Source organism: Tympanuchus pallidicinctus, unplaced genomic scaffold (genome assembly GCF_026119805.1).
Source record: "Tympanuchus pallidicinctus isolate F22 unplaced genomic scaffold, pur_lepc_1.0 scaffold32, whole genome shotgun sequence".
Lineage (NCBI taxonomy): Eukaryota > Metazoa > Chordata > Aves > Galliformes > Phasianidae > Tympanuchus > Tympanuchus pallidicinctus.
This window is the reverse complement of record NW_026294750.1, coordinates 903,338-927,102: the sequence shown is the minus strand read 5'-3', so window position 1 is coordinate 927,102 and position 23,765 is coordinate 903,338.

Genomic DNA, 23,765 nt, shown 5'->3' with positions numbered 1-23,765 from the left:
AAACAAATTGAACGTTCCTAAGTGCAAATTGGTTTTACAATTGCTCGAGATTTAAAGTGCCACTGCAGCAAAATAATGTTATTTTTTTCGGGCGGGTGTTTTTGGAATACAGATTGGTTGGATTTGTCCTGTTGGAAGAGTTGGGTTCATTCCACATCTTGGTGGGTCGGGTTCATTGGGATGTGCTGGGCTGCAGGATATGGGCTGACCCCAGAACTGACCCCAGTGGAGATCATCTGATGGCAGCGACGCTGCAGCTCTGTGCGAGGCTCAGTGCAGAGTTCAGCACTGCTCCAAACTTCCCCTTCTACTCCGCCTGCTCTCTGCAGTCTTCATTTCCACTAAATCACCTCAATTGGTTTCGCTCAGCGGTCGGAAAGCCATGCTTGGAATATAATGGTTGATCTTTTATGACATTTACCGCCACTCATGTCAGCACACGCGCCTGTTTAATTCACTTGTTGCTGTGCCATCCATCAATCACCGCAAATGTTATAACAGCAACCTGTCACCGGGGGGGCACGCGTGGGGAGATGTGAAGGGTGCATTGGATGGGGCTTGGGAAATGAGTGACCCTTCCATCTACTGGGGGGGAGTTGCCTGGATCTGAGCAATGCTGCGTGCTGCCTGCCCCAGTGCTGGGGCGGTGGGTTTGTGCTGCAGCATGGAGCTCTTGCAGCTCATTTTGCTGCTCGTCCCCTCACCCAATAAGCTGTCCCTCTTTTTTGGGGGGCAGGGGCTTTGTATGAGACTTCAGACGGTGAAAGTCAGCATGGCTTAGTGGCAGTTTGCATTCCCAACAGCCCGTGTAACAGCAGCCATCAACAGCTACGAGCCCGGCAGCAAAGCAGATGAAGACAAAGTAGCCTCAGGTCTCACTTGTTGCCCTTTGCAAGTAATTATATTAATTCACCTGTGAGCTCATGTAATAACAGAGATGAGATCTCCTGTTTGGGTGAAGGCGGGCTTGCAGGAGATGTCTGAGATTGCTTTCCCTGTGAAGAAACAGCATTTTGATTGATCTCTCAGCAAAGATATGAAAACGCCCCGACTCGGTGCCACGTTTGGCTGTGACATTTTGCAGGAAGGAACGAATGGCACGCAGCCATTCCCACGGTCGGGGTGACATTACCAACAGCTGTGTGCAGCTCAGCATCTCCTGCAGCACCAGCCGTGCTGGAGGGCAGATCCCCAATGGATGCTGGGCAGGGATGGACCTGGCTGTGGGTGATGGCAGATGAGCTGCTGGAGATGGGTCAAAGCTTGCGTCAGAGCACAGTGTGGCAGGTACCCCCTGCGTCTGCTCCTCGTGACTTCAACACCGAAAGTGTTTTAGATGCTCCCTGCATGGAGTGGATGGCAACTCTGGTTAAAAGCTGAGATGCTCATGAAATACTTATCGCCCCAAAGCTGTGTCTGCACTGCAGGTGAAGGGATGGGATCTCTTTGGGCCCTGTGCTTTGGGAACCAGCAGGCACTCTCCTTCCTCCACCAACCCATGCGTGTGATTTTGGCCTCAATGGATCCCAAATTCCACGTCTGTAAAATGGAGTGACATTTTCCTCCCATGTGCTGAGGCTGTGCTTGCCCCTCTGGTCCCACTTGGGTTTTGTTCTCCTCCCTGTAGAAGTGCTCAAAGGTGCTGGCCCACATCAGGAGCTAATGGGCAGCATGCTCTTCCTTTTAAACCACAACCATGTAGGCAGCTCTCCACTCCCCCGTTCCTCCCCCATAATCCCTCCTCCTCGCTTCCCTGTCTGCCATCCCAAGTGATGCTCAGCTCCAAACACCATCACAGCTGTGAGCAAAAGAAGCAGCAGTGCTGGGAACAGATCCCATGAGCTCAGCCCCGTGTTCCCACTCTGCACCCCTACACTGCCCTCGCAAGCTGGGCAGCTGGGATCTCAGCATTGCCCTGGGAGGTGCTGGTTGGGCCCTAAGTGTAGCTTTGTGTCCTAAGTGTAGCAGCTTTGGGGCAGGATGAGGTGCTGTTTGCACTGCAGGTGTTCAAAGCAAATCTGCAGCGCTCGCATCTGAGCACTTGTCACCTGGTGAGAGAGAGGTGGTGGTGGGCTCCAATCTGGGGACTCCATCTGGGGCTGGTTGCCCAAAGCCCCCACCATGAAGATTTGTAGCAGAAAGGCTGCTGGAGCAGGAGCCTAGAGCAGAGTGAATGGAGCTGCTCTAATGGATATTAAGTGATTTGTGAGCCTGCTGCCTGCAAACACAGCCGTAAATAGAACAAAGGGAGGGGGTAGCACATGAAAGAGGCTCAGGCTCTTTAGCGGAGCAGTGTGAAAAATGGGGAAAGGTTCCTGTGCAGGGCTCGGGCAGCGAGAGAAACAAAAGCCCCGGCATCTATTTTCATATCTTTTATGTCTTCCTTGCACTTAATCTTGTTTAGCTCTGCAATTAAATTTTAAGACGCATAAGAGTGTTCGCTTACACACTTGGATTCTTCGCAGATTGAATTATTTAATAGAGTGTGGAGCGGCTCCATGATCTCGGAGCTATGGCACCAAAGGCAGCCAAGCAGAAAATTAATAAACACTGCCTGCCGTCTCCACGCCTCCCGCGCTCCCCTCTCCATCCTCCCTCTTCCTCTCCTGCTGCAGCCACCCCTCTGCTCCCATCCCTCTCTGTTGGGGTTTCCTCTTTCCATCCCACTGCCGTCTCCTCCATCAGTTTTGCCACCCGCCCTCCCGCTGCTGCAGGATCGATGCTCTGTGCATCTCATCCATGCAGCTCAATTCCTGTGCACGTGTTCACTGTGATTTGGGTCACGTTGGGGAACACCCCTTGCCAGCACGGGGTTGGGTGGGACTGGGTTGTGCCATTTTGTAATTGCATCCCTCGGCCCAGAATAAATTGCATCTCAAATGCTGCTGAAATTCTCTCTATCCTCCTTCATTCTCCAGCCACCAAAGTTGATCTTCTTTCCCCTCCTTTTTTTTTTTCTTCTTTTTTCTTTCTGGTAACCTTTCCAGGCAACAAATCGCAGGGGGCAATTACACTGTTTGCTAAAGAGAGCATTAAGCCAGCCACAATTTCCATAGAGGATATTGTGCAGCAAACAGCGATACAAAGGCAGTCTATGAAATTCATCAAATTGCCTGTTGGATAAAGGCATGCATTTACAATGCACTCGGAGCCCTTGTGAATTATCTGAAGAGAAATCCGTTTGTTATTTTTCTTCCTCTAAAGAATCCCCATTTTAAGGGGAACCAAATAAAAAGGCTGGAAAATTACTGCTAAAGGAAAAGATCGGCCACTCCTTTGTGGGAGGTGATGGTGGTTTTCCCCCGTTGATTATTGGAGGTAATGTGCTTTGAGTTTGATGGTTTTCAGTGCAAGTCTCCATTGGTATCTGTGTAGAATCATAGAATCATAGAATGTTTGGGTTGGAAGGGTCCTTAAAGATCATAGCTCCATGGAGTGGTTGGGTTGGAAAGGGAGATCACAGACCTTAGAGATCACAGAACCATGGGATGGTTGGGTTGGAAGGGACCTTAAAGATCACAGAACCATGGGATGGTTGGGTTGGAAGGGACCTTAAAGCCCAACCAGCCCCACCTCTGCTGTAAAATGGGTGCCCCCCCAACCAATCAGGCTGTCCAGGGTCCGACCCAGCCTGGCCTCAGGTACCTCCAGGGATGGGACACCCACAGCTTCTCTGGGTAATCTGTTCCACAGAGGCTCCTCTCCTGGTTGCTGCTCTTCATGCTGTGTGGGACGGCTGTTGATACGACACTTATGGGGCAAACCAAAGCTCTGGCTGCTAAACACTGTGAGTTGAGCAGACTCCTACACCCCAACCCTGTGCCCAAAATATTCCAAGCCATCCACCTCCTCCTGCCTCAAATCAAGATTATTTTTCATCCTTTTCAGGGTTTTCCATTTTTTCCAAAGCTGGACCCCCACTCCACCCCAAAGCTTTTAGCAGCAGGGAGTGTTTGGAGCTTTGGGGTTGGGCAACGATTCTCGCCTGGCTCCGCTGCAGGATGGAAATAGTACTCATGGAATTGAAATTCTGGAGGGAATGACAGGGACACAGCAGAGAAGCAGCTAAAACACCTCTCTAATTGCTAATCAATACCTTAAAGAAATGTTGCCCTAGCTGAAACCTGCTCCCAGGGAAAAAAATAAAAATCTACACGATTTGTTCCGTGATTGGAATGAGATTTTATTTGTCTGGTTTCTGCTGGTTTTTTGGGGCTCTCTTTTTCTTTTTTTGTTTGTTTGTTTTTCTTGTCCCTCCACCCCGCTATGCTCAGGTTTTATGAAGTCATCACCCATTCCTCGGTTCAAAACCTCCATGAGAAACTTTTGGCTCCGCAGACAGACCAACACTAATCTTCTGTGTAATTGAATCATCATTGTGGATATTATTTGGCTGCTTCGAAACAGTTCTGTTTCTCGAGTAATGCTTTTATTAGCTTTTGGTGCTGTTGTGTGTTGTGTTGTTTTTTTTTTTTCTTTCCTGTAGTAATATTATTTTCTTGCTTTCAAATGCTGTCTACAGCGTGGCTCTTTATTGATGTGTTACGAGGATTTCTGTCTCACTTTAAAAAAGAAAACAAAAAATCCAGCACAGGCGTACAGAGCAGAGGTTGCTGTCTCTCCAAGAATGAACAATTAAGGAACATGACCAAGGGGAATTTCCTTGGGCTTGGCTGTTCTCAATCTCTTCAACCACACATTTGCAGTTCAGCTGGTCGATGACCATTCCTTGGGCTTCACTCCACCCCTCCGTGATGGGAAGGAGAACACGTGGCTGCCCTCTTGTGAAAGGTCTTTGACGTGGTCTGACACCTCACCCTGAGTTGGAGAGAGATGGATTTGAAGGCTGGACTCTTGATTGGAGAAGGAGTTGGTTGGGTGGTCATAACCAGAGAGTTGTTGTCAGTGGTTCTATGTGTAGGTGGAGGTTGTTGAGCAGTGGTGTCCCCCAGGGGTCCATCCTGGGACTTGTGCTCTTCAATGACGTAACAGGGGGATCAAGTCCACCCACAGCAACTTTCTGATGACACCAAGCTGAGTGGTGCAGTTGATACAACAGAGGGAAGGGATGTCATCCAAAAGGACCTGGACAGGCTTGAGAAGTGGGTCTTGGAAAGAGTCCAGCGGAGGGCCACAAAGATGGTGAAGGGCCTGGAGCATCTCCCCTATGAAGAAAGGCTGAGTGAACTGGGTCTGTTCAGCCTTGAGAAAAGACAACTAAGAGGGGACCTGATCCAGGTCTATCAGTATCTGAGGTGTGGGAGCCAGTCTCTTTTAAGTGGTATACATGGAGACAGGACAAGGGGGAACGGACATAAGCTGCAGCATAGGAAGTTTCGCATGAATGTATGTAAGAACTTCTTTACAGTGAGGTGACGGAGCACTGGAACAGGCTGCCCAGGAGGGTTGTGAAGTCTCCTTCTCTGGAGATATTCAAGTCTTGCCTGGATGCCTACCTTGTGACCTGCTGTAGGGAACTGCTTTGGCAGGGGGGTTGGACTCGATGATCTCTGGAGGTCCCTTCCAACCCCTACAGTTCTGTGATTCTGTGAAGGTGTTGTGCTGGGTTGGGGCAATCCCAGATGTCTTTAGGTGCTAGGAAAAAAAATCTTTACTCAGAGGGGTTGAGGTGCTGGCACGCTGCCCAGAGAAGCTGTGGGTTCTCCATCCCTGGAAGTGCACAAGGGCATCCGTGGGCTGATGTTGTGAAGGGCATCCAGCAGGGGCTTGAAACGCAATGGTTGTAGAGGTTCCTTCCAACCCAAACCATTCCATGATTCTATGATTCCCACCCCCTGTGACTCCCATAAACCTCTGCTAAAACACAGCTGCAACCCAGAGCAGGGCTTGTCCAGGACTGGGTGATGCCAACACCAACGCTCCTGCTGTTGGGATTGCTTCTGTGTGAGAAGGAAGCCAAGATCCCTGTGATGTGCTGGGGCACGCAGATGGTTTGTGACGGCTTGGAGAGAAGAGTGAGGAAAGGGCAGGGGGTCGGGCTGAGCTGGGGCCCCAGGAGGTATTTGTGGGATCCTGGAATTGCCTGAATTCATTTCAATTATTGTCGCTGCTTCTCTACAGCACTAAATAAAGTAAAATAAATACAGAAAGCAGAAGGCAATATAAAGCAGTTAGAGAGGATCAGTGGTGAATTGAATAATTCATTCAGGAGAGAAAAAGAGCTATTTGCTATGTCAGTCTTATCTTGATTGTATTTATAGACAAGAACTTTTGACAAGGAAATTACCTGTAAATTCTTCTTCTTTTATTTATTTTTTTATCCATCCATCCATCCCAGCAAATAACCAGCAGTGAGACTTATTGCAGGTTTTATTCTTTTTTCTTCCCAAGGCGGTTTGATGGATTTCTGTGAAGAACACAAAATCTCGTGACCTCACTGTGAGCCCAGGGGAAGCTGCTGCTCTGATAGAAAGCGAGATAACATTGGAAGGAAACTCAGCAGGGAGAGCAGCAGCGTTCCTCAGTGCCTCCAAGCGGGGATGGAAGACACACATTTGTGTTTCCTAAGCTGTTGTGTACTGTGTTCAGAGCAAAGGTTGAAACTACGATGCTGCTCTGAGCTTCTGCCTCTCACCAGTGCTGATTTTGGGTCTGTCCTTGCAAATGGGTGTTCTGCAGCTTTGGGGACGATGAGCGACAGGAGGAGGACACACTGACTGCCCCTGTAAGCACGGCTTCAGCGCCTGCCAGAAGTGTCACTTTATTCCTCAAGACTTTATTCGGAGTGAAAGATGGCTCAAGAAAAATATATCCCTACTGAGTTTATTTGGCAGAGGGACACCCGGGGGCTATAGAAGTTTATTTACTGCTCTCACGCTGCCTATTTGCTCTTTGTTCTATTGATGGGGAGAGAGAGGGGGCCACAGGAGAGGGCTTTGCCCCCCGGTCCTTGCCAGAGCGGGGTAAGGGGAGTCAGCCCCCCAAGAACTGCCCAGGTACTGAGATCTGCTCCTGCTGCTGGTGCTTCAATAGCATCCATCAAACCCACGGTGCAGTGGGCTGAGTTCTGTGTGGAGCAGCAGGGTTGGCTCTGCTGTCCTGGAGACTCTTTGGGGTCACTCTCTGCTTTCTCACCCTACAACACAACCCTGGAGAGACCTCAGAGAAATCCACCCTGGGGCAGCCACTGTTCCTACAGAAGCCTTGCTTCTGCTTCCTAATAGACATCGATGTAATTTGTTTTCGAGCAGCACTGGGGAAATGTGCGCTGCTCGCCGAACCTCCCATTTGCATTGAGGGAAGTCATAATTTGAGCGAAGCGTGAAATACTCACGGCAAACTTCTTGTCTCTGTGAGCGCACTGGAGCTCAGCCTCGTGTATAATTGAGTTGTTATAATGAAGTCTGGGTTTGGTTCTTCAAGAAGGAATTTGTTTAGAAAAGAGACTCTCAACTTAATTTAGATTTCACGCTGTTTCTGAGCTGTTGCTATCAGCTCTGTAGGTCTGGTGGGCCAATTTGTCCCTGGGGTAATTTTGGGCATGTTGAGTGGTGCTGGATTGGGATGTGGCTCTCTGAGGAGCTTTAATATCCAGAATTGGTCCCTGTGCAGCAATCGCAGTGCTGCGGATGATCCAAGTGGAGATGGCATCAGCCTCGAGCAGCGGTACGCTGGGCTCTGACCCTGCCAAGTGCCAGGACCTTGGTGATCTGCTGCAAACACCGCACAGCAACAACCCTGGGGCTGTTCTGCATGACGGACACAGGGCTGGGGAAGGGCAAATCCATCCCTGTTGGGCTAATTCTGAGGTTCATGGGAGAAATATAGGGGCGGAAGACTCTATCTCATCACCTTCATCCTATCACATCAGTCCCATTATCTCTATCTATCTATCTATCTATCTACCTATCTATCTATCTACCTACCTATCTACCTATCTATCTATCTATCTATCTATCTATCTATCTATCTATCTATCCCATCACCACCATCTCAACATCTCCATCCCATCATGTGCATCCCAACACCTTCATCCTATCACCTCCATTCCATCATGTGCATCCCAACATCTCCATCCCACCACCTCTGTCCCAACTCGTCCATCTCATCACCTGCATCCCATCACCTCCATCCCATCATCTCCATTCCATCACCTCCGCTCTACCGCATCAGTCCCATCCTCTCTGTCCCATCATCTCTGTCCATCCTCTCTGTCCCATCGCCTCCATCCCATCATCTCCATCCTATCACCTTTTTTTTGCTTTTTTTGCTCTGCTCCCTTCTAAGGCAGTCTCCACTCCCCACCCCCCTGAAGAGCTGCTGGTAAATACCTTATGGGCTCCAGAACTCATTAACATCTCTGAGCAAATATAAGAGCAACAAGCAAACAAGATCCCTTTCCTTCGTCTGTGCGTTTTGGTTTTAAATATTACGTTTCCAGGGATAAACGTTGGCAACACTTGAAATAAGACGTATTAATTAATGAACGAAGCACTTAATTTAATAGGATAATCCTTTGCTGCATGTAACATAAATAGTAATTGAATATTAAGAATGCACTGAGTGAGAATTAACAACAGTGGGAGAGAGAGCTGCGTTTCATTGCGCTCTTGTTAAACGCGTGGCCCAGCCTGGGTCCCTGGTGTAGGAGAGCTGGATTCAAAGGCTCTGAAAGTCAATGGAGAAACTGCTCTGAAATGGGTTTGCAAAGCAGGGTGAGAAAATCGGGATTAGGCTTTTGTTCTTGACATATCCACTGCCTGACCTGGAGCTCAGCTGAACAGAGGGACCTGCTTGCATCGACTTCCAGAGCAGCTGGATCATTCAGCAGCTGAATTCTAGCCATCATCCTAAACACAGCTTTAGGAAAAATATAATAATCACCAGTGTGGGGAACTGGCAGGTCGGGAGGCAAGGGGCTGCTTTGTTCCTTACCCAGGCAGTGCTGAGTATTCTGTTCCCTCTCTGCTGCTGGGAGATAGCAGAGCTCTGGCTGGCTGCAGGACGCGGACAGCCAGGCAGGGAGGTGCTGGGGGCTGTGCTGCAAAAAGGAAAAATAAAGAAAAAAGAGTGAGAAAAAGTGGACTTTTAACCCATCTGGAGTCTTTGCAACAAGCTATGGGGCTCTCTGTTATGCTAGGTCTGGAAAGCAGCAGACCAAGCAAGGAGCCACCAGCACTGTGCAGGAGGGGATGCTGGCATCTCAGCTGTGCAGCGGAGCTGGAGTAGCACTCCCTGGGCTGTAAGTCCCCCCAGACCACCCCTTCTCCTGTATCCCTGGCTGTGACAGCTGCAAGCAGTGCAGTCTTGCATCCTGGCTCGTGCTCTGAGTTGAATCTGCCACCTTTCTTTCATTCTGGGATTTATTTGTTGCCGCTTGCTCAATTACATTATTGCAAATTGTGAGTGATAAAACCCTTAAATTACTTATAGCTCATCCTTGTTTAAGAGAATAATTAGTGTATTTCTAAACAGGGAGCAATTCTTCTCAATGGGAAACTTAGACTTAAAGGATGCTTTCCCTGTAACTTACGCTACATAAATAATTGATCATTGATTACACAAGAGTTTTATGCTGTCTAGCCCAAAGATTCTCCCTCCTTCTCACGCTAAGCTGCAGCTCTCCTTGTGCTGAGGATCTCTGCAGGCTGGAATTGCTGCAGATTCCATCTGGGGGTCTGCTCAGGGCTGTCCCCATGGCAGGGCAGAGAGCAACATAGTGTCCTCTACATTCTGGTTCCTAAATGCTGGCAGCAAACCTCGGATGCTCCCACCATGTTCCTGTGCTGTGACCCACCTGCATGGAAAGCCTGAGCCCACGTTCCCCCAACCAAATCCCAGCCTGGCAGCCTCATTGGAATTCTGGAGTTGATCACAGAGTTTCTCTAGCTCTTATTTTAATTATTTTTTCCCCTGGCCAGAAAAACTGCCTCAAACCTCCACCGTTTGCCCGTGTCACTGAAACCCATACGAGTGATTTATGCAGCCGGCAGCAGGGAGGTTATTTAGCTATTGTTTTAAAAGCAGGTGCAAGGGAGCAGGAATGGAGACATATTTCATCCGTGCATCAGCCCCTGCCACCTGGGAGAGGCTGGGAGACACGTAGAGAGAGCTGCTCCCATCCATCTCCTGGGCTGGGAAGAGCTGACAGCAAATCTCATGGCAGGGTTTGGACCATCTCTGTGGCACTGGGGATGATGTGCTGCACAAGGGTTTGGGTGGGAGGGAGCTGAGGGCCCCACAGCTGTGGGTCCCAGCAGGAGGAGCCTCTGCCCCTACCCTCGCAGGAAACCCAAGGCTGCTTTCCATGCTGTGTTGTTAGGCAGAAAGCTGTGATTTCCAGCACAACCCAGTTCTCCCTCTATGTTAATTAAACAGGACAGGAACACGGACCTGGCTTCTCTAAACAAGAAATCAACTGGAAGGTGGCTCCTTTCCCAAGCACTGCTGCTTCAGCAACTCGAGCGGGGGAGACAGGAGGAGGAGAAGATCCCTGGATTAAATATAATGAAAATAAATACATCAGCTCTGCTGGCAGCAGACGGGGCCCTGTTTAGGGGACAGCGAGTCCGGCTCATTCTTCAGGAGCTGTAACTCCGTGCTGGCTCAGAGCCCGATCAGTGGCTTTGCACAAAGTGCTTCTGGAGGTCTGGGGAAGATGCCCGGGAGGTGAGACAGCCCACAGGACAGTGATAGATGGAGTAATGCTTCACCAAGCTGGTATGTTGTGCTGGATGTTAAATACCAAATGGAGATTAAAAGGTGGTGGTGCGGTAGGGCGGAGGATGGAGAGTTCGACCTCTCTGCTCCCGAAGGTTTTGCTCAGCAGAACTTGCTCCAGAGTTACACAGAGATTTTGTGGGGGCTTCGGGGGGGCAGTTTGTTCTTTGGTTTTTCTATAAGCGTATTTTTGAACTGCCCCCTCCCCCACTGCTGCCCCAAACCAGGTGTTTCCACTAGTAAGTGACGTGCTCCCCTGCTGAGCTCTCACAGGTTTGGTTTCCTTTGCATCCCGTAGCACATCTGGCACAGATTCCTGCCCGTGGTGTGGATATCAGCTTGTATCTGCCTTCTTCCTCCACAAACTGCCTCTACACAACACAATCATGGAGTATCTCGGAGCCTCTTGCCACACATGCTTAAAATCAGCCCGCAGCTCCTGGAGTCCCCAGGGAGACGGGGACCCAACAGATGGGCAGGCAGCAAAGAGAGCTGCATAACTGCATTCAGTCCCGTTTCCTTGGGAAATCGGGCTGGAAAGGGTGAGCCAGCACCTCAGCAGCAGGGAAGGACGGGGTGGGATGTGGGAAGAGGAATAGCTGCTGTCAGAGGCAGAGCTGTGAGAAGGGCTGGGGGCTGATGATCACCCCCAGCATGGAGTGAGCTGTGCACAGCTCCCAGGGCTGTCCCTTCTTGGCGATGTTAATGAGAGGTTTGCTTGTGTCCTGTAGTGATCTGCAGGGCTTTGTTTGCTTAGCTGAGCTTCTCCAAAGCTCTGGGCTGTTTGTGTTCAGGGATTTGATTTCAGGTCCATCTCGAACCCTTGCCATGCCTTGTGGTGACATTTCACTTGCTAAAATATCAGAATGAGGATATCTGAAAGCCAGAGCGAGGAAGGGCAGAGCGAGAGATGCGGGATGAAGGACAGCAAAGGGCTGGAGGAGAGGATTAGGGCTACAGTAATAGGAAGTGAAAGGCAAACAAAGTCCAAATCAGGCCCCGTGGAGGAGTAAACACCAGGATGGTTGGGTGGGCAGGCATGGCTCCTGCAGAGGCTGTGGGATCATTCAAAAAGCAATTAAATACTTTCCTGGGGGAACCAGCTTATGGGAAAGAAGGAGACAGCTTGGACCTTCTCCAGTCCCTGCTATCTTTAATAATCTTCCAGCAACTCGAGCCAGCTGGTGGCTAAAGGCAACAGCCAGGAGTCTGTAGGGGAGGTGGACCAAGGTGAAGTGTGGGGCTGCAGCCGAGCAGTTCGGTTGCATTGCTCTGCAGTGCTGTGGTGCTGCATGGGAGGAGTTCCTTGTGGTCCTCTGCTCCGGTTCTCAAGTGCCCCAAACCCCTCACCCTGCAAGGCCTCAGGGAGAGCGATGAGTTCTGGGCTTTCCCACTGCTCTACAGCACCAGTGAGCCAAATCCACAAGATCCTGGTCCTGAAGGCTTTGTTGCAACCCTGCCGTGGCACATGAGTGTGTCTACTATTCCATGGCACCTGCCTTGGTCATTTTTCTCTTGAATTTAATTGTTTTGTTCCTATTGGAAGAAAAAAATCATCTTTTCAAATGTCACCCTGCTATGGCTGCACCGTGAAGCTCCTCCGGGTGCTGTCCCCCCCCCCCCCCCCCAGCCCCCCACCCAAGCAGTGGGGTGATGGCACAAGGCCATCAGAATGTGGGATTCTTAGGGCTGCAATGCAGCCGACGACGTGCGGGAGGCAGCCGGCTTGACATGCAATTTGCATTTTAATCAAGAAAGTCGTATTTTTCCATCATTTGCATTTAAATCAAGCGTGTTTCATAACTGAGCATCCCTCTTAAAGGCGTGCTCAGTGCTTTGGCTAAATCTGAGGAGGTCAGGGGAGGCTCTGCTCTGCTCCTGGGGCAGATGGTGCCATGCTTTGCTCACAGGTGGTTCCTGCTGTCCCCTGGGTCAGCTGCTGGAGCATCCCAGAGCCTTGCACGGTGCATGGCACCAGCAGGCAGAGGGGAGGCAGAGGTGTGCACAGGCATAAGGGAGGGGGTAAGCATTTGTAAGTGCAGAGATGCAAGGCAGTTATACTTTTTTCAAACTGTTTGGGATAAACTCAAGTGCTGCTTTTTTGAATGTGCTTTTTTCCTGTTTGGTTTTTATTTTTTTATTTTTTAAACAAATATGAAGCTTTTCTGCTTTTGACTCCCTTTTGTCCTAAAACCATTCATGCTCCAGCACAAAGTGCAGCATCTTGATGAGAAATGCCACCAACAAGATGCTATATTTCGAGCAGCATGCTAATAAGCTCCTCCCCTTCCCAGTGCAATCAACATTTGTTGCTATTCCTATATTGAGAACTTCCTATAAGAAAGGTCATTTTCTAAGGGGAAAAACCTTTGCTTTAATGGGGCTGTTTGATGGGTTCTCCAGGCATTGGGGCTGGGATGACCAGCTGCTGCCTGCTCTGCCTGCAGGATCACACCCCTTCTCCATAGCAGATAAAGATGGGCTGCACACACATCTCACTTCAGGGTCAAGCCTGCCTGGGACTAAATCCCATCCAATACATACACAGCCCTGCATCCCTTCAGGAGCCCAAGGAGCTGCGGATCTCTGTCCCAGAGCCACCACCCAGCTGTCCCCAACCCACTGCTGAGCATTTGGACACCCAGATGCCAACACAGGGCTGTGCCACCGCTGCTCCTTTGGGGAAGCATCAGAGAGGGATGAGGCGGAGGCTGAGTAAAGTGGGAATAATTCAGGTTGATTTCTTCCCAGACTCCTCATTTGCTGAACGTGTCACCAGCCGTGTTGTATGCAGGGAGTTTCGTATCAATTTTCTGCAATGCCAGGCCATAAATAAAGAAAACAAATGTCGTGTTGTTAATCAGCGGCTGCTCACCCAAATGAGTTCCCTGCACATTTCCCTGTTCTATAATTACTTGTCTCCTGCTGCTAGTTTGTAACTTCTCAGGCTGTGGCTCTGTTCCGTGGCTTTTCCCCTTTCCTTTGGCAGGATTAATCTGTTGGTTGTTGGGTTGGTTGTAGGTTTGCTTTTTTTTTTTTCTATTTATTCCAGGCAGGGGGAAGTGAAGAACCTATTGATTTGTAGTGGAGGTTTCTCACAGGGAAAACACTCCCCAGTCTGAGTGTGGTTCACAGTGTTGTGAGGCCCTGGATGGATTTCAGCCATTGCTGGGAGGGGGCTGCAGTGGGGTGAGGAAATGCAGGGCTGAGTGCTGTCTCCTTATTCTGCTTCCTGCAGTTCTGAAAGCAGTGTCAGTTCTCTCTGTCAGTTCTCCTTCTCCTCCGAGCCCAGCTGGATTTGGGGTTGGTTGCCTCATTTTTCAGGTGGGGAAACTGAGACAAGGAGCTGTGCAGCAATTCATTCTCCAGGAGCAGAACCTGAGCTCACCGCCCAGCACAGCAGGGCAGGAGCTGGAAGAAATACCCCTTTTATTTCTAGGGAGGAAAGCTTCAAGAAGATAAGATTAGCAGACGAGGAACAGCTGCGAAAACACAATGTAATTTCCCAGCCCAGCCCTCCAAACTGATCTAACTTCATCTTCCTCTCCCTCGCACTGAAATAATTGTAATTTACACACCGAGGGGACAGACAACACTCATGGCAGGAAAAGCATTCACTGCAGCCATCATGTGGATCTGCACCTGGGGAATGGTGCATGAGGAGGGAGGCTGAGAGATGGGTTTTTTGGGAGCAGCAGAAAAGATGCATCCCTCGTGCCTCCCTGTGCTGCCTGCTGCACGCAGCAATGCTGTGTGCTTAATGTCCATTGAAGCTTTCCTGGATGCTCATTTCCCCGGCAGCCTCTGCTTTGAAGGAAGAATAAAGGACTTGCTTTCTAATGCAGCAAAAGAGAAAGCACGCTGGGGAAGCTGGTCTGCTCTATGGGAGGAATAATAGGTCTATTAGGTGAATACATTTGCTGTACACCCAGCCAAAACGTTTCATTAAAACAACGGGGCTCCTCCCTCCCCTGCTAATAAATTAACCTCTGCACAGGGGATGGAGCTGCAGAAAGGAGTTATTTATTGGAGCCAAGCTCTGCAGCTCCTGCTGGAGCCCCATAGCCAACAACAGGTGATGGAGGAGATTCCTTCTTGGCCTCCTGGCACCACGCAGGGGGCTGCAGGCCTCCCTGAGCCTGCCAGCTCACCTCATGGGAATGTCAGCCTTCCTCTGCCACTTTATAACCTCATAGGGTTTGGGGATGACAGCGTGGATTTGGGGCCTCCCGTGAGGTTTAGGAGGACAGAGACAAACATCCATCTGGCTGTGAGCTCAACGCCGTCACACAGCCCTCTGAACGCCTCTGGGCCTTGGCACCTCTGAAAGGACAGCATGCTGTGTTGGGTGAGAAGTGGTTGTTTGCTTTGTTGTGTGCTGCAGATCAGATGCTCTGAGCCATGAAGCTGCCTCACTGCATGGGCACTGCAGAAGCATCTGCTGAAAGCACCCAGAAAGCTCTCGTGGCCTTGGAGCTTCGTGGTGGGTATGGCAGGGCTACACCAGCTCACCCGACCCCAGAGGAACCAATAAAGGAGGGCTGTGATAACACTCCAAGCTCCCTGCACTCACGTGTCCCTTGTGGGGGGCATGAGGGACCGAGTGCTTCAGCATCACACGTCAGTCAGAGACCTTGTGTTCCTCCCCAGGTTATTTATTGGGATAAATAATGGTAGGTTAGGAGCGTGGTGGATGCAAATGATATAATTAATAATATGCCCTTCAAGAGTAATTTGCAATTTAAAGTGCTGTATGAAAGCCTGGTATTAGCAATACTTATTTTTATTTATTAATTGCTGTCTCTCAAAACCTCCACGATGAATAATTTCCCATCTTTTCCATTTTTTCATCTATTTCTGTGGCTTTGGGAGAGAAAAGGTGGTGACCTGTTTAGGAGGGAGAGGCCCTGGTACATCCTTGGCTGTAGCTTTGGTGTTTGATCTTTGTTTCTGAACACTACTGCTTCTGTGGGTTGGGGTCTGTGATCACATTTGTGGGTTCTGTTCTCTTTTTTGGCTTGTATCTGTCACCTGGGGGCACCTTGCTGCTTTTTGGAGCTGAGCATTTGGCCAATGCTTGGTGAAAAGTGTTTCAAAAAGTGTTGCTTGTGCTAATTCCTTCAACACAACAAAACTGACCCCTGCATGGGATTTATGGACTCCTGATGTCTCACAAGAAGAAAAACATCTCTGCTTTTCCCTTAAGTGAAAGGCTCCAAGACACAGAGACCATAGACCTAAACTCCAAACTTTCCTGCTCTGGGAAGTTCACCCTTCTCCCAGTATTACATCTCCCTTTGCAACTGAAAAGGGCTGAACTGGTTTCCTTACAGAAGAACAGAGGGATGACAGTTCCCTTTGCAACACGGGCAAGGCTGTGCTGAGCATTCAAATGCTCATCAAATAGCTCAGGGGAAAATCCATGGTGAAATATTTTCCTTTTGCTCACCGCTGCCCTGCAAACCCTTGGGCAATGCAGTGGAGACGCATCCCTGCCCTCATTCCTGCAGCGCTGAGTGCCTGAAATGAAGTTATCCCCATCCGCCTTCCCCTGGGTGAGAAATACAGCACACTGCAGCCTCAGAAATGTGAGCAGATCTCCTCCTGCCTGTCAAAGTGTGAACCCAGCGAGCAGAGCAGATGAGGAGGAGGAGGGGAGGAAGGAGAGCGTGGCCATGTGCATGCAGGAAGCCGGCACCGTGCACCCCAAGGAGACGCGCGCCGCCTTCGCCCACTCTCTGCTCTCGAAGCACTCGGTGCAATGTGTTCATCCTGACACTTCGCTGCCTGTTTCTCGAAACCCGTCAGAACCGGGTGGGTGCTCAGATGGGTGGCATATGGTCTGAGTCGCTCTGAGCTCACCCAGCGAAAACAGGAGCGGGAAATGGGTCGGGGAGAGTGGGAGGGAGGAAGCGCTGCCATCGAGGAGCCGTCCTGCTGGCAGCTGCCTCGAAGTGAGCGTAGCGGTGATCCGGCTGCGCGGGGAGGCTGTGGGGAGCTGCTCAGTGAGGCTGTCCTGCGGGGTGGAACAGCCTGTCTGTGCTGTTCTGTGAGTTTCAGGTGTGGGAATGCACACTGGGTGCCATCCTGATGCTGGTGGGGCTCTGCGGTTGGCACCCGGGGTTGAGGATGAGTCTGCACATCCTGCCCCAGTGTGAGCTGACATTGCAAGCGGAGAGGTGCGCATGCAACTGAAAGCCAAAAAAGCCAGATCTGGGCACTCGCTGTGCCTCCAAGCCCTATGGGCTCTGAGCAGCCATCTCTGTGGGAGCTGTATCTGCAGTGGTGCTGAGGTTTGGTGCTGAGGGAGCCCAGCAGGACGGGGACACCAGCGGGTCCGTGCTGAGTGTGGCGGGGACACATCTGCCGGCCCATCTGGCACAGCAGCTGCTGCTGGGAGCTGGGACTGTGTGTGCTGAGTGCGGGCAGCTGGAAGTAACTACTGGGAGAGAGGAGCAACCTGCAGTGTGAGGTTGGTGTGGGAGCAGCAGAGCAGAGGGCTGCATCTGGGTTGAATGCTGATGTGCGCTGGTGGGAGCTGCGTGACACCAAGGAAAGCAATAGCGAAACTCTCCTAGGGTTTGGCAGAGCACGGTGCAACCCGTTTGTTGGCTTTGTGGTCCCCCTTTGCATCCCATAGCACTGTGGTCTCCGGTGCAGTGTGGGAGGGGACAATGCTCTGTGCAGGATCATGAGAAGTGGGTGGTGTGGAACTGGGGCACAACTCCGTTTGGCACGGGGTTTGGGGGGGAGCTGGACCATGCAAGGAGGACGTGGAGGGCTTAATGAACCTGATCTGTGGGCAAGGGCATCAGCACCTGAAGCATGGTGTCGTCTTGCAAGTGGTGTTTGGTCTTGTTGATGGAGCCCACAGGGACAGGTTGGTCCAAAACCCACTGAGAGCTCCAAGAATCCTGAGTCCATCCCCAGCCACCTGTGGTACAACGCAGAACATGATTCACCTCCAGGTGCTCTACGGAAGCTGGAGATCGAGAAGAGTTTCTCTTTAAAAGCAAGCTGGCTTTGCCCATCCCACTTTTTCAAAGCCAGATTTCTGCAGAGATTTGTCTTCTGGGCTCTGGGTTCTCCTGGTTGGATCCTTCTGGCAATTCATCATCACGAGTATCACCCTCCAACGTCATGTTTTGCTTTTAATCAGCCTCCACCATTCAGGCACGCTGCAGCTCCCTCGACAGCAAAGCATTATCCTTCATAATGAACAGGACTTGGGGGACACGGGGGAGCAGAGAGCCCATTGCTCTTCATCAGCGCCAATGGATCAGAGCAGATCACTTTTGCAACAACTTTAATAAATTGATTCAATTTGGCAAGCATAAAAAATAAAAATAAGAGAGAGAGATTAAAAAGTAAAGGAGGGAATAATGCAAGATGCTCTCAGCAATTGTGGTGGATGGTAAATCTCTTTTTTATTACTCCTTTATTATTTCCAGAATCTGAAGTTTAAATAATTAAGCAGAATAAATGGTGGATGAATATTATTTTCAAGTTTTATTTATTGATTCTCAAAGGACAGATGTGCACAGAGACCCAGGCATAGAGGAAACTAATTTCTCCACTGATGTAAATCAGCATAGCATCATTAGCATGAATGCCATTTAAAGGAGATTTACACAAGCTGAGAATCCAGCCTCCTAATTTTGGAAAGAAAATATGAAAGACTACATTGGGTTTAATATTTTTTTTTTTGTTCTGTCCCCTGTGTGATTCATTTATTTTCCAATTTAAAAGCACACTGGGTATATTTCCTTGTGTAATTTAAACACGCTTCTTGACAGCGCTGCTCACTCCAAAGGTCCTTTTTGGAGCTGGAGATGGGTGCATTGTGTGCTCACAGCTTGCTGAGGCCGCCGGTAGCTGGGAGGGGATGGTGTGAATGGTGGAAACGCTGAGGCTGCTGCAGGGAGGTCTGGGCTGGGAGCACTGTGGGCATTCACAGCCCCTGGGTGAGGGTGTCCCAGTGCCAAAGGCTGAGCTCCCGCCGTGCACCCTGCCCTCGGTCACAGCCCCCCGAGCAGCAGGTTCAGAACACGTGCAAGCTGTTGGGAGTGCGCCCTCTGAGCGCCCCGGGTGCCTGGCTCTCCCCACACCGCGTTGCGATATGGGATGGACACCTCAATCCTTGGCTGCTCCTCGTGGCAGCTCTCGTCTCCCGCCGGCGCCCCAGGGCTCCCATCTTCCAGAGGAAAACTCCAGTGCTGCGATATTTTCGGCACTGCGGAGGAGAGCAAAGCGGCGGCTGCTGCAATGAGAGCAACAGAGGCCACGGAGAAGGAGAGGGATGCGATCTGATATTAGCAGTGGGGCCAATTAAGGACGCCAGGAATTAAGGACATCAGACACCTGTAAGTAAATTAACCCAAAGGCAGTGTGCTGGTAGACGAATTTCTGCTACACGGGGAGTGACATACAGAGGAAGCAGCCCTGTGAAGAGACAAAGAGGTGGTTCCCTTTGTTATACAACCTTGCCTGTGTGCTAAAACCAATTAGGGCGCATCATCACTGTTCAGTGATGGAAGCACTGACAGGTTTCAGGAGTCCCTAACTCCGCTCGTGGTGCAAAGACAAAGCGAAAAGGTGTCATAAGGAGGAGTTTCTGGTACTTGAGTTGATCCTGAAATGCAAATATGGGGAACACGGGGCTGGGTGGGAGATTCTGACTTGTACGGTGTCATTCTGCACTGATGAGCTTGGATGTGGCTGCAAAAATTGGTTTGATGTGAAGTCTGGGATGGCGGGAGCTTGCGTCCCTCTTATCCATTACCAACCTGGAAATGAGAAATCTGGCTGAGATTTGTAGCAGTTGCGGGGGTGCAGAAAAGCTGTTGACGCCTCAGATCCATCAAAATCTCTTTTTTTCTGTGCTCCATGATAGGATGGCAATTGGTGGTTGGGGAGAGAGCTGTGCTGGTGTCACTCCCAGCTCTCCAGCAGCACTCGCGCCGCGGTGTTCCATGGTGTTTGCAAGGACTTCGTGCAGCCTGAATGAAAATTGGGGAATTTCAAAGGTGTTCCACTGGAAAAAGCACAATGACACCAAATACCCCTGTGGGATCCTGCCTTAGCAGGGTGATCCTTACAGCTATCCTGGCTCTGTCAGGGCAGAAGGCCCAGAATTGTCCTTGGAGAGCTTATCTCGCTCTTGGAAAGCCAGGAGGCTGGGCTGTGTTCCTGCCTCTGCCAAAATGCGTTGTGCTCATCCACTTATCCAGCGTCTTTCCCACAAAGCACGTCTGCCTGGCTCTGACAATGGGGCAGCCATCACCTGCCTGTGCATGTGCCTGGGAGGAACCATGCGTGGGACTGAGCTCTGGCTCCCACGCTCTCAGCAGGAGCGAGATTTGGTCCTTCGAAATGTCATTTGCTAAACAACAAGTAATGATAAACACTTATTGTTATTCTCCTATTTTTTTTTCTCCCTCCTCTGTGGGAGTAGATGCTATTGCTAAGTGACCGAACACTCACTTGACCCTTGAAAATGCAAGAGTCATGTTTAATTCATGTCTTTTATTTATAGGTTTGGGGCTCCTCTGGTTGCTGTCCTGAGCTGTGCTCTCTCCAGGAACAGCCAACAGGACTGCGCTGCAGCAGTGCTGGGCTCAGCCACTGTGTCAGCTCCATTCACGCTGATGAGGGTTTGGGAAAAAAAAAATATATAAAAATCGAGGGGAAAAAAAAAAAAAAGGAAGTTTTGCAGTCAGAGCACAAGGATGGATGTTTTCAGAGCAGCTGCAGCTCACTGCCCACCTGCCCGCCATCACATCAAGGGTTTTCCAGTGGTATCAGCATCAAGCAAGCTCCTGCAAGAGAGCAGCCTGGCAGAGTAAGGGGGGAGGGAGCTATGTCTGTGTGTTGTTTGTCCCCAGCCCCACCGTGCCCCCTGAGCCCCAGGGTTGGAGCAGGCAGTGCTGGGAGGAAGCTCTGCCCCATGGCACGGTGCAGCCACGCATTGCATGAACAAGGGTATGAGCCAGGATTGAGTGAGTGGTGCTGGGTAGAAAGAATGCAGTAACGTGAACTCCAGGATGAACTCCTGTTTGCAGGTAAGTGCAGTCCTGGGATGTGTGACCAAATGGAAGGACAGGGACATCATCCTTCGTCCCAGCGCAGGGCTGGTTAAACCACTTGTAACACAGAATGCTTTGGGCAAAGCATCACAGAAAGGAAACCGAGGAGCAGCAAAGGGATGGAATTGCAGTCTGGAGTAAGATAAAGGTTTTAGAGAGGATGGCTGTGAAGAAAGCAATTAGAGGAAATTAAACACGGGCAGGCTGGAGATGGAGGCTGGGGAGGGAGGGAGCATCTGGTGCTGCTGGTGTGAGGGTACTTTGCAGAGCAGGGAAACTGCGCTCAGCACTGAGCGGTGCTGGAGAGGGGAAGAAAGAGTGGCCTCAACCACAGCAGGAGGTTTATGTGCATCGATGGCCAGCCAGGCAGTCCTGGTGCCAAGGCCAGTTCTGGACTGCAACCAAGCAGCACAGAACGGGAGGGTTGGATGTGGCAGGAAGATGTTCATTCCCACACAGTGAATCCCTCATGCAGAGTTTGTGAACCCAAAGGAGCTTTTGGTAGAATTCTGTCTCTGTTTTTATCAATCTAGTGATCAAATGGCCAGCATGGGGATGGTCCTTCTCTTGCCCCTTGCAAGGGGCAGACAACCAGAGGTTGAGCTTGGTGGCTTCTGCTGGGGGGTGCCATGGCAGATGGACGTGTTGTCCCTGGGATTTTGGTGCATTGGCTTTTGAAGATGCTGGAGAACAATCCTTGTGGTGCAAGCACTGAGGGCAAGACCAGGATCTGGGAATACATGTCCCAGTGCTGCTGTCAAATGCACTGATGTTGAGAAGCTCTCCATGAGCCTTATCCAAAAAGGATGCTGCTGGGTCATGGTTTGGACCCACGGTTTTCCTCTCCCATTGCCCCTTTTCTTCTTAAAGAATAGGAAGGAATTATATCCCATCAGTGGCTTTTAAAAGCCAACTGAAAATGTCCTTTATTAAATTACCACCCTATTGATCTAGCAGTCATCCGAAAGGGGATTGATTGAGGACTTAAACAGACGCGCAGCCGGGCCAGACGCTCAATTAATGTGCATAAACGGGCAGTGAAGAAGCAATTTTCAGAGTAAGTCAAGCAAAAGATCAATCCTGTTTTGCCTCCTATGCCAAAGTTGCTTGTGTATTTATTTTTACATTATTCCATCTTGGGGGTTTTTGGTCCCTCTTAAGATAAGCACGCTGTTGAGAGGCGGCACTCAGAGCCATCGCTCCTTTCCTGCTGGCCTTGGAGAGCACAGCTTCCCAGGAGGGCTGGGGAAAGCCTTGTCATCTCATTGAACCCACACCTGAGGGTGCTTTTAGCAGTGCAATTCCTGGGTTCTGCACTGAAGTTCCATGCATCTGTTGAGCCTTGGGTTGCTCTTCCAAGCTTGGGGAAGATTTGGGGGAATAAAACATCCTCTTTTCTAGTTCTACTCCATGATGATAACTCTAGGTGATAAAGCAGCCATGATGGGCCTGCAGCTGTTTAGCTTTGCTCTAGATTTTCTTACAGATGCAGACCCTGTGAAAATGGCTGAAAAATGAGCCAGAGGAAAGCATTTGAAGGCAAATCACCACTCCATGTCTGCTTGTTCTGCTTGTGAGCAAACTGCATGAAACACTGTTTTCCTTCCTTTTCCTTCTTCATTTTTCTTTAGACATAAAAAGAATCCTGGTAAGAAATTCTGGTCTCTGAAGGCTGCCAGCAAAGCTCCACTGGCTTGGAGGCTTTCCTCCCAGTCTCTCTGAAGCCAGATGTAGGTGGCTTCACCCTATTCATGTAAAGGGGTCACTCATGGTTTGCAGTGGCTGGAGAAGAGTGCAGAGACAGGCTGCTGAGCTAAGGGGGAGGGCTGAGCTAAGTAATGTGTTGGCACAGTCTGCCAAGGGAGGTGGTGGGGTCACTGTTCCTGGAGGTGTTCAAAACAGTGGAGATGTGGCACTTAGGGACCATGGGCAGTGGGCATGGTGGGTTGGGGTTGGACTCGAGGATCTCAGAGGTCTTTTCCAGCCTGAATGTTTCTATGACTCAATGATTCGGTGTCATTTCACGGCCTCAGGCAGCTCAGCCACAGAGCCAGTGAGCTGGAGAAGCCATACGCACCTCTGGTGCAAACCCACCAGGTCTCTACTGAGGGGCCAACATGACTGCACTGCAGAGACACTGCGGGTTCTGTGCTCCTGAGTGTGCACAACTGGACCCAACTCCCTGATTTTCTCCTCATTCACCATCTTCTAAACAACAGCCAAATCCCCTTCACCTCCTCCAAGGGGTAAAATGAGAATTTTCTGAGGTGAAGGACCCCTGTTCTGCCACGCTTATGGAATATGGGCTCAAAAACACCCGTTTGAGCTCTTCCATCTCCCCTTCTGTCTTGTTGTCCTTGTGGGTGTAAGATCCATTTTGGGGCACATGGAGAAGAACTCCTGCCCAATGCTTAGCCACCTCCTTCTGTCCCACCAACCTCAGGCGTCCCTTCATGCTGCTGCTTTGTGACAACGTGGCTTTGTGCATCTCCTGCCTGAACACGGAGCCCACATCCTGACCTGGTATCACTGCTGAGTCACTGCAGCAGGCAGCCTCTTCTTCTCACTACAGCAGGCAGGAGGCAACATGCTTGGAGCTACAGCAATAATTAGCAGGAGATCATTGCAAAGGCTGAGGCTGAGGGCTTTCCCTGCCTGTTACATCTCAAGAAACCTGTCATTATGTGGATGGAGAAGCTTTATTCCTCTTTCACTTTGCACAGCAAGGGAGTTCCTCTCCCATGTAGGCTGTGCTGCTAGGAGGGCTGGGATGTGATGGGGGTGAGGGTGGCCTGGGTTTGGCTGGGAAAAAGGGGCTGGAGCTGCTTGGGGAGGGGGACAGGAGGAAGGGATGAGAGGAATCGTGGGATGGGGGAGAGCTGGAGGGGTTTGTTCAGTTTGCAGTTGTTCAGTCCAATGCCTTAGGAGACAAAGCCAGGGATGGTGGGAGGGAGGAGTGCAGCCCCTCTCACAGATTTTGGGAGTAGGGTCTTGGGGGGT